The following is a 9310-nucleotide window of genomic DNA, read 5'->3' on the forward strand; positions in this document are numbered from 1 at the left end:
ATTACAGATCAAGCTGCCTGTACAAGCACTTCGTGAAATTTTATCATAACGAATAAAAAAAAAAATAAGCCAGGAAAAGTGGTGGGCTATGATAGGCAGTGAAAGTGATCAGCAAACACAATGATACACAAGCCTCGGAGGCAGCCCGAGGCTACAGCACTTTGGTTTGACCCCAAGAATGTGACACTAAACAAGGATGTAAATACGGGGAGAAGTGAGAGAAGAGGAAGAGACGGAGGGGGGAGAAAGGGAGAATTCTTAGGCGGAGCACATATGGTGTTTGTCGCAGTACTGCGCACATAAATATAAGCACACATCAGGATAGACAGAAAGAGGCTGGCATGGTAAGTAAGCATCACAAAGATGACAGAAAAAAAACAGGACAACCTCGTCATGTTCCACTGGGGACCTAGCAGGGGTTACACGGCCAGCAGGTGCAAGGCCAGCACTTGTCCGATAAGAAACCGATCTGCATGTGCCAGCCTGCTTTCCTGTCCACCCCGGCCTCCGGTAAACATCCCGGTTATCTGCAAACAGAGTTTACCAGTGACTATGAATGAATACATCAAATTTTGATGGAACTACCATGTAAGGCTCCCACATGCTCAGAATGCATCTCCACCATGATACGGTGTACACCTGAATACATGAATAGCCAACAAGGAGGCCCTCGCTGTTTGTAGGGGTGATGTTGACTGAATTTTTAAAGATGTTATTTTGATTTGACACGACTGCTGGCTCGGTGGAGTTCGGGGAGTGTGTGTTTGGGGGGGTATATAAGACAGCTAGAGGAAGAGACAGAAAATCATCCAAGGCAGTCTGTGTCTGGGGAGAGGGTGCCGGATAAACAGCAGTGGGAGAAGCTCCAGAGGACAGAGACAAAAGACAATCAGCTGGTATGGGATGGAATCATCATGCTGACTGTCATGGGGATGGACAGCATTGAAAAGTGTGACGGGAAGGAGACAAAGATAGAGGCTAGCAGATAAACAGATCCAGAGATGACAGACTCCTGGTGACAATCCTACACATAAAGATTTAAGGGAACCAACATGTAAAGACAGCCAGATGCAAAGATAGACCGTAGAATTAGATGTCAGCATTACAGACAGCAAGATGAAGTCACCTAGACAGCCTGCGGGTAATGTAAGTAATTGGCACCATTTGTTTTTTTTGTGTGTGTTTTTTTTCTTACACATTCAATTTAATCCCAACAACGACAATAAGAGTCACCACAACACGCTTCCCCACATTACTGCACGCACAATGCAAAAAAAAAAAAAAAGAAGGCTAGGAGCAAAGCTGACATTACAACACACAAGCATTTATGTTTCCTCAAAATGTATGGCATCCACATCAAAGGAAGCCTCACCTTTTTGCAAAGGAAGCGAAGACGAAATAAGCGGAGGCCCCTCACTTTATTAACTCCCAATCAATAAACATGCAGTCAGTGGAGAGGTAATCAGGAAACACTGGCAAATGGCCTGACAATGTATCAAAGCTGACGCTCCGAGGCAACGGCACAAACTCTAACAAGCATTTTATTACCGGTAGCTGTTACTGACATTAGTCAAAAACCAAGAGAGATAAAATAGAATAAGGAATGCAGCGTGGCTGACTGAGAGGGGCCCTCGGCTGAGAGTGTGCACCTCCTGTGTTTGATAGTCACACGCCTCCTCTTTGATATGATAACAAATATAAATTGTTTAAAAACATCAAATAGGTAGCGAGCGGGAAGCAGTCTCACTGTCACGGATGTCTAGGGGGCGATAATGTTGCTTGTCCACGAGGTTGAGAGTATTCTGCTGCAGGCTTTTTGTTTGAGCCACAGGATGTATTAATAGGATATTTCAGCTTTTCTGCATGTCTAATATCACTGTTTTTTTCCTTCTCTGTGTTGTCTTCTGTGCTCCTGTGCTAAAGTAGCTACATCCTTATTGTTAGCTTAAGTACAAATGTAACAGTACATCCACATATAAAAGTCTTGCATTCAGAATCTCACTGAGGTAAAGGTACTATCAGCAAAAGTTCTACACTCCCTTGTCCCTAATTGTGTTTGTTTATCTTCAGTGAAAAATTAAATAAAAATGAACTTTTTACATTTTTACTGTATAGTCTTATCCTTATTGCAATACATTCTTGATGCTTAAAGTTGATTTATGTTTCTGTATTAAATCTACACTGTAGGTACTTCATAACCGCTAACCCTTCAGAAACACTATGACACAACCTACAACGTAACCTTTCTAAAAATGTAACTACATGATGCAGCCAGCTGCGACTGGCCCATTCAGTACCATTGTTTCCTCCTACGCATTTCTGTCTACTTTTTGTTATGCCACCATTTTTGTAATCCACCATAGACAATGTGGAAGATTTACATAGCTTCCAGGATCAGAAAAATGAAGCCATTGCAGAAATGTCTTAAACCTGCTTTCTATCTGAAGGCCACCAGATGGCGATAGCTGTGGTTGCAAAGAGACTTCTAGTCCTATAGAACTCTAGGAAAAGAATGTCTTTCTGTCTTGACCTCTGTATTGAGGTTTTGCAGACACGTAACAGCTAGCGATGTGACAGTAACCTGTCCACCATTTTGGACATGTGAGAGTCATGTTGACAATAATGGGTCAGTGAATAAGGCTCAAAGTGGTCTGCAACTATTCAGCAACCACTAGTCACAAGGAAAAAATGTATATTATGCACTCATTTGGCAAGTGGTTGATGGCAGTTGCTGGAAAATCAAGTCCCAGTCAGACAGGCCTAGAGACCGATCAGTAATTCCTGGTCACTAGAGAAAAATGTGTATCTCTAAAACAGTTGGAAAAGCCCTCGCACAATTGCTTTAGTCACTAACAAATTGCTGCAGCTGCCCATAGTTCGCATGAAATATGCTAGCTTGTCTGCAAACACTCACCAACTACTCTCTGAGTGGGGAAAAGTAAGATCCAAACCAGAAATGCTAGCATCTGCTAGCAACCAGAACAATCATAAGGAGACACCCTCTTTGCAACCAATTTCACTTAGCAACAGCCAGGAACCAGTTGAGGAATACATATTTTTCCCTTATGACCAATGGTTGTATCAAATATGGCGGACCATTCTCGAGCAGTGTATGCATGATGTCACTTATTTTGGGACACATTGAATAAAAAAAAAATATGTATTTGCACTAAGATTAGCTAACTGGCTAAGTTAAATTGACCTGATAAATACATGTAGAAGAGTAAAAAGTAAGGTATTTCCATCTGAAATAAAGTAAAATGAAATATGAAATGAAAAAGTTTTAGGTACAGCATGTTATCAGATGTTTTAAAGGTACCCATGTTTGGGAGCCTTGTTCAGGAGAAGCTGCTAACCCCAAGGATCCCATCCAGGTGAGGAGCCAAGACTGAGGCCCGCTCCTCCCGTCAGCTAATTTGTTTGCTTCGTTTGGGGGCATAGCTGATATTAAAAAGAGATCCTGAGCAGCTGGGAAAGAAGGATGGAGGGAGCTGGGGAAAACGCGAGTCAGGGAGGGAGGGATAAGTTTACAAGCCCCAGGTACGGTGAATGGGTGAGTGAGAAGATGCAGAAGAGAAGGCAATGAGCGAGAGAGGAAAAAAAAAAAAATCTCATCCAAATAATTTTCACCCTGTGGGCACTAAAATGGAAATCACAGATCAAAGAGGCTTGGAATGGAAACTAGCAAGATTGGGAAGGAATATCATCAAGCCGGGGTTATATATGTATGTTCAGGTTGTGAGAGAGACATGCTGGACTCAGGTAATGGAGCTGACCTGTACTTGAACACTGCCCGTCACTGCCACTATGATTTTCCTGCTTGCCTTTTCACAAGGTTATAGCATGTACAGTACAGCAGAAAGTAATTCAGTTTCCCTTTACACTACCCTTTTTCCCCCTGTCTCCTTCAATCCATGTTTAGAAAGCCTTTTTCTCGAGCCAGTAAATGTCTAGTTTGCACAAACCTTCCTCTCAATGCAAATTTCCCCCCATAAATGCTGAGGTTTGGCAACCACAAATGGTTGTTTGCGTGTTGCCTTGTACAGCGAGACACTTTCCCACCGCTTAGCGAACAGCTTCTCATCTAAGGAAGGAAAGTCAAGCAGGCACGGAACAGCAACAACAACCGGCGTCGGAATGTGTATCTAGCGAACGTGGAGCTCTAAGTGCTCGAAATACTTCAGTGGTGTTTGATTTGGTTTTAAAAGACACGGGAAGCAAATGGAATCATCCCAAAATGCACCTTGCTGGAACAAGATTGAAAATGTTAAATCTCAACCTACAGTGGAAATAATAGTGCGGCATTCATCTTCCTCTATACACACAGATGTGAGAGAACATACAGTGGGGTAGAAGGGTGTGGGCAGAGAGGTAGAGGGGGGGGGGGGGGGGGGGGGGGGGCATGTTATAGATAGAAACTCAGGGGAAGGATGTGACTGGGAGAAGGTGAGGGAAGTCTGTACAAGGAGTCTCCACATTAATGCCTAATTAATGTCTGTCTCCCCATTAATGTCTAATTAATAATTTATGTCTGTCTCATCCACCTGAAGCTGTCATAACTTTTCTTGCATCCAGAAATGAAATGTGACAATGTTGTCTCGTGGCACGTGCATTTGTTGTCTGCTCCTGACTTCGGCAGGCAAAAGAAAACATTCAGCTTTTATTAGAAACGCCTTTAAGTAGAAATGTACAAAACCCTCATCCACTTGTTGATGAGTTGTGACATAATTGCAAGCACATTAACGCACGGAAACCCCACGTGAAGTACACGGCGAAGCAATTAACCCAAATCCTGTCATTTATTTAACTTCCAACGTATTGTGTATTATTTGCGTTCTTCAGCGCAACATAAGAAACACAAACACCATAAAGTGCCATAAAGTGAACCCTCATTTTCCAGAGCGTCAGTGTCTACTTTCAGAAACAGGGCAGGTATTCAGTTGCGGTTCCCTGTGTGCCCGTCTGCATCAGCACCAAAGCCCTCCACTGAGGTGGATTAGCGGTTCATGGCACTTTGACTCCGACTGCCGCAGGATTCAAAACACAGCTGGTTTTTTATGGTTGGTCAGCACAACCTGTGGAGGGTCGCAGTCCTCTCAGTCTTCACCCAGCCCTCCTCAAATACACTGTTTCCTCTCTGCTGTAGTTGCTTTCTTTCAGGGTATTTGCTTTTGAATGTAAATCCTTAATCCTCCCATCTTTTCTTTTCTCACTGCCGCCTTTCCCTTCCCTCCCTGTCCATCCTTTCTCCCGTCTTTTATCCCCGTTAACCTCTCCGTCATCTCTATATTGCATGCTGTCCAGTTTTTTTCTTTCTGCGCCCGGTGTCACCTGCTTTGTAATCTGATTACTTCACAGCGGAATTAGTATGTATATTTAATGCATTTTTTTTCCTTTTCTCCTCTCTGTCTTTTATTCTTTTTAAATCTTGATGAGTGATGCACGGAGGAACGGAGACGGGGTGGGGATTCTCTACTTGCATGTCTGGCGGATATGCCAGGGCCATGCTAATAAATGACAGCTGATTTATGCGTCTGTATTCTTTTATTTATAAAAAAATAGCAAGCGGGCTGATTTCTGATATTAATAATACAAGTGGATCCACTTTGATTAGGCTTCTGTGGAGAGCTGTGCATATTCAGCATTACAATTAAAGCCTCTGATGTGAAATAGGAATGACACGCTAATGAAGCGAGCTAGCGAGCCTGAACCGCGACTGTCCAACAGCATTACAGCCCATCTCAGATGAAGAGTAATTATACGAGGAACACTGAAATGTCATTAAAAATCTTCAGTAAGTGATTTAACCCACCATTCCTCACTAATGCAAGATATTTCTTTTTTTCTTTACCACCATCCAACCCCCACACGATCAACTCCCCAAACCCCCCCCCCCAATTTTTTTTAAGCAATCTTCCTTCTTCATGAGGCCAAAACCAAACTTCTGTCTCAAAAGTTCCACAAACAAAAAAAAAGGGGGTAAAAAGGCCCCTTAAACACAAACATATTGAGATCTGAGACGAAGCCATACAGATGCATTGTCCTAATTTAATTCCGCAACTCCGTGGTGCCAGTGGTGGTAGATAATTGAAATCATTCCATTACAGATTCCATTATGAATTGGTGATTAAGGCCAGATGTGATTACCATGGATTAAAAGGATGATAGTTGTGATTTTTTTCCCCCAACATAACCTTACCAGCTAAATGTAAGCGCTTTATTTATCACAGTTTAACATGTAAAGGTGAAAACACAATGTGCAATATGTAGCCTTTTTCTTTTTATGTAGCCTGTGATTGTTTTTGTCTACCTGCCGAAAAACAAGAGATGCAAAGCAGCTGCAAGGTAGGTCAGGCGCCATTCTTTTTTTTTTAAATTTGTTCACTGTCCCTGCATTAATAAATAGATGAATAATAGCAGGGAGAGCTATAATGTGTTAAAAAGATTGGGGGGGGGGGGGGGGGGGGGGGGGGGGGGGGGGGGGGTGAAGGCAAAGAGTCTGTTTGAGGGGAGTGTTTCTTTCTAAGAGGATTTAGATAATCTGATTCTACCCTCTCATTCTTCTTTGATGTGCTCATTTTCACAGGCAAAAAAGATTTACCAGCAGCCTTGAAGGGTTGTTGTTGTTTGTTAAAGCATAAAGCAAACAAATAATGAGCTATATCATGTCATCATATCTTATTCATTAGGACGGACTATTGTCAAGTCTTTGTGCGTGTGGGTGAGCATGTGTGTGTGTCTGTGTGTGTGTGAGAGAGACGAGGGGAGGGAGGAAGAACCTGATAGGATACGTGCATGTGGCAGATAATGCCAAAGGCAAGAATTCATGAATATCAGCAGTTTCTCACCATTTTGTTGGGTTAATCCCTTGTTTCAGTTGGAGAAATAGGCATTTCTCTTGCATACATTACACAGGTGCCTGCACATCACATTCACACAAAGTGAAAAGTGCGTTTACGTCAGGCTCCTCTGATGAAGTGATGAGTGAAGTTTTATGTATCGAGGTCACAGTTTGTTTTTTGCCTATATCAGCAGCTCCGTCCACAGAGTGGAAAGTCAGACATGTGGGTAAAGGAGCAGGTGAGTTTGGAGTTAGGTTCACTTTAAAAGGTAGTGACTGGTGGAAAACACTAGTGGACTGAGTATTGAAGGATTCTGATCTCTTGGGAATGTTGTTTTATCCTTTTTTTTTTCTGATTTGACAAAAAAAAATCGCTGACTATGAAGCCTTAAGAGAGGCTTATATAAAAGTGGGCAAAAACATTACAAAAACAGTTTCTCCCAAACTCCCCCACTGCTCCTGAGACAGATATGTGATGGCATCTGATCTCAGCACCGGCTGGGTGGCTACTGGAGCTGGGTGGGGTGGGGAAGTGTCCCCTCGCCCACCACTGAACCGAGCGTCATGCCTCCGAGCCATGCAATTATTTTTGCACTGCATCCAATATCAACTTGAGAGCAATGCAAATTATTTAAGACGCGCTTTTCAGGGCTCGCAATTATAATAATGATGATCTCAATTAGCGTTGCCATTGCCTCGGACTATTTAGCAGGCAATTTTGCAGCCTCGGGGTAAGGGTCTTCCAGGGAGCCGACACGCATCGTCGGGTCAGAAGGGGTGGAGAGAGAAAGACCGAGAGGGAGCCTGCACTCTCAATCAATAAACTGAGACTAGAGATATTTACCACCCAATCCCACAAGAGCACGGTTCATAAATTGACCTAATTGGTCGGTGTTAGAGATGAAATGAACGATGCCAGGATACACTGTCTAATTCAAAAGCTAACTTACTAGCTACTGTACTGAACTCCTGAAAGTTAGACATGGACATTGATGGCGACCTTATTAAGCACACTTTCTTTATGGAAGCTACAACCAGAAGCAGTTAGTTTAGCTTAGCATAAGGATGTTCAGCAGAGGGAAACAGCTAGTCTGGCGCTATCCAAAGCCAACAAAAGCAAGATATAATGGAGTACTAATTCATAAAGGGATTATAAACACATTTTGTTACTTTCTTTCTTATAGTCTTTATTGCTAAGCTAAGCTTCTTTGAGAGTTGTCTGCCATATTGGACATGATACAACCACTGGTTGCTAGAGAAACATGTATTCCCCAACTCATTGATAGTAGTTCCTGGAGGTTTCTGACCAATGAAGGTGCTGCACCAAAAACCACCTCGCAATTGTTTTGGATGCTAGCAGATTGCCATGGTTGCCTGTAGTTTTCCATGTTTACGAGCAAATACTCCCTGACTACTAGCAGAGCGGTAGTACACCTTGATAAAGTGTGACGCAATCCAGAACTGAAAAAGATTCACCTTCATTGTAAAATCTGTGCCTCACGGCTTGAGCCAACATGTTTCAAAGAGCACAACTTTTACTCTGAAGGTAAACTTTCTCGATTTCAACAAGTGGTTGCCAGATGGTCGTGGGCCGTTCTCCAGGCCTGTGTGATTAGGGCTTTATTTACTTGATCCTCCACTGCCACCATTATGGTCACACATCCAAAATTAATGTCACATTGTAAGTGGTCACAGAGTTGTGTTGTATTGAACTGTGGTTGTCAAGTTGTTAGTCAATGAGTGTGCAGTTTCCAAGACAGACCAGCTCCCTCCATCGTCACATCCAGTTTCAACGCCAAGATGGCGACAGCTTATCTTTAATTTTTACATTTTTCAGTCTAATAAGTATTGTTTAAATTAATGTGATAAACTGTCTAAAAGAAACATTTTTAATGCATTTATAGAAAAAAATTCCTGACCTGACAGGCCTGCATTATCTACCAGTGCCACTGTTTTCTAGGAAGCATGAACAGAGCTGTTTGTTGCATGTATGGGTTACTGTGTGTGTTTTACCACCTAATGAGCAATGAAGTCTTAGAACTTGTGAGACTTAGGCCATTATTTATTTATTTCCACCACTAACATTAGTTATTTAAGAAACCCCCAAGAGGCTTAGATTATAACTCAAACCCTGGTAATAGGTTCCATTTTAATATTATTCCTTTACTTTGGTATTAAAAGAGACTGGAGTCATTTCTATAAATTTTGCTATCCTCCTCTCGAATAAGGGAAATGCAGTCTGTTTAGCCAGTTCTTTTGAGAAGCTTGATTGGAACAGTAAGGAGAGTCCTTGTTGTGTGTGTATATATATATATATATATATATATATATATATATATATATATATATATATATATATATATATATATATATATATATATATATATATATATATATATATTTGTTTGTTTGTTTGTACGAGTTTCACATGCTGCTGTGCTGCTGGATCACACGCTGCAACAAATGAAA

This window comes from Archocentrus centrarchus, chromosome 23, assembly GCF_007364275.1.
Source record: "Archocentrus centrarchus isolate MPI-CPG fArcCen1 chromosome 23, fArcCen1, whole genome shotgun sequence".
NCBI lineage: Eukaryota > Metazoa > Chordata > Actinopteri > Cichliformes > Cichlidae > Archocentrus > Archocentrus centrarchus.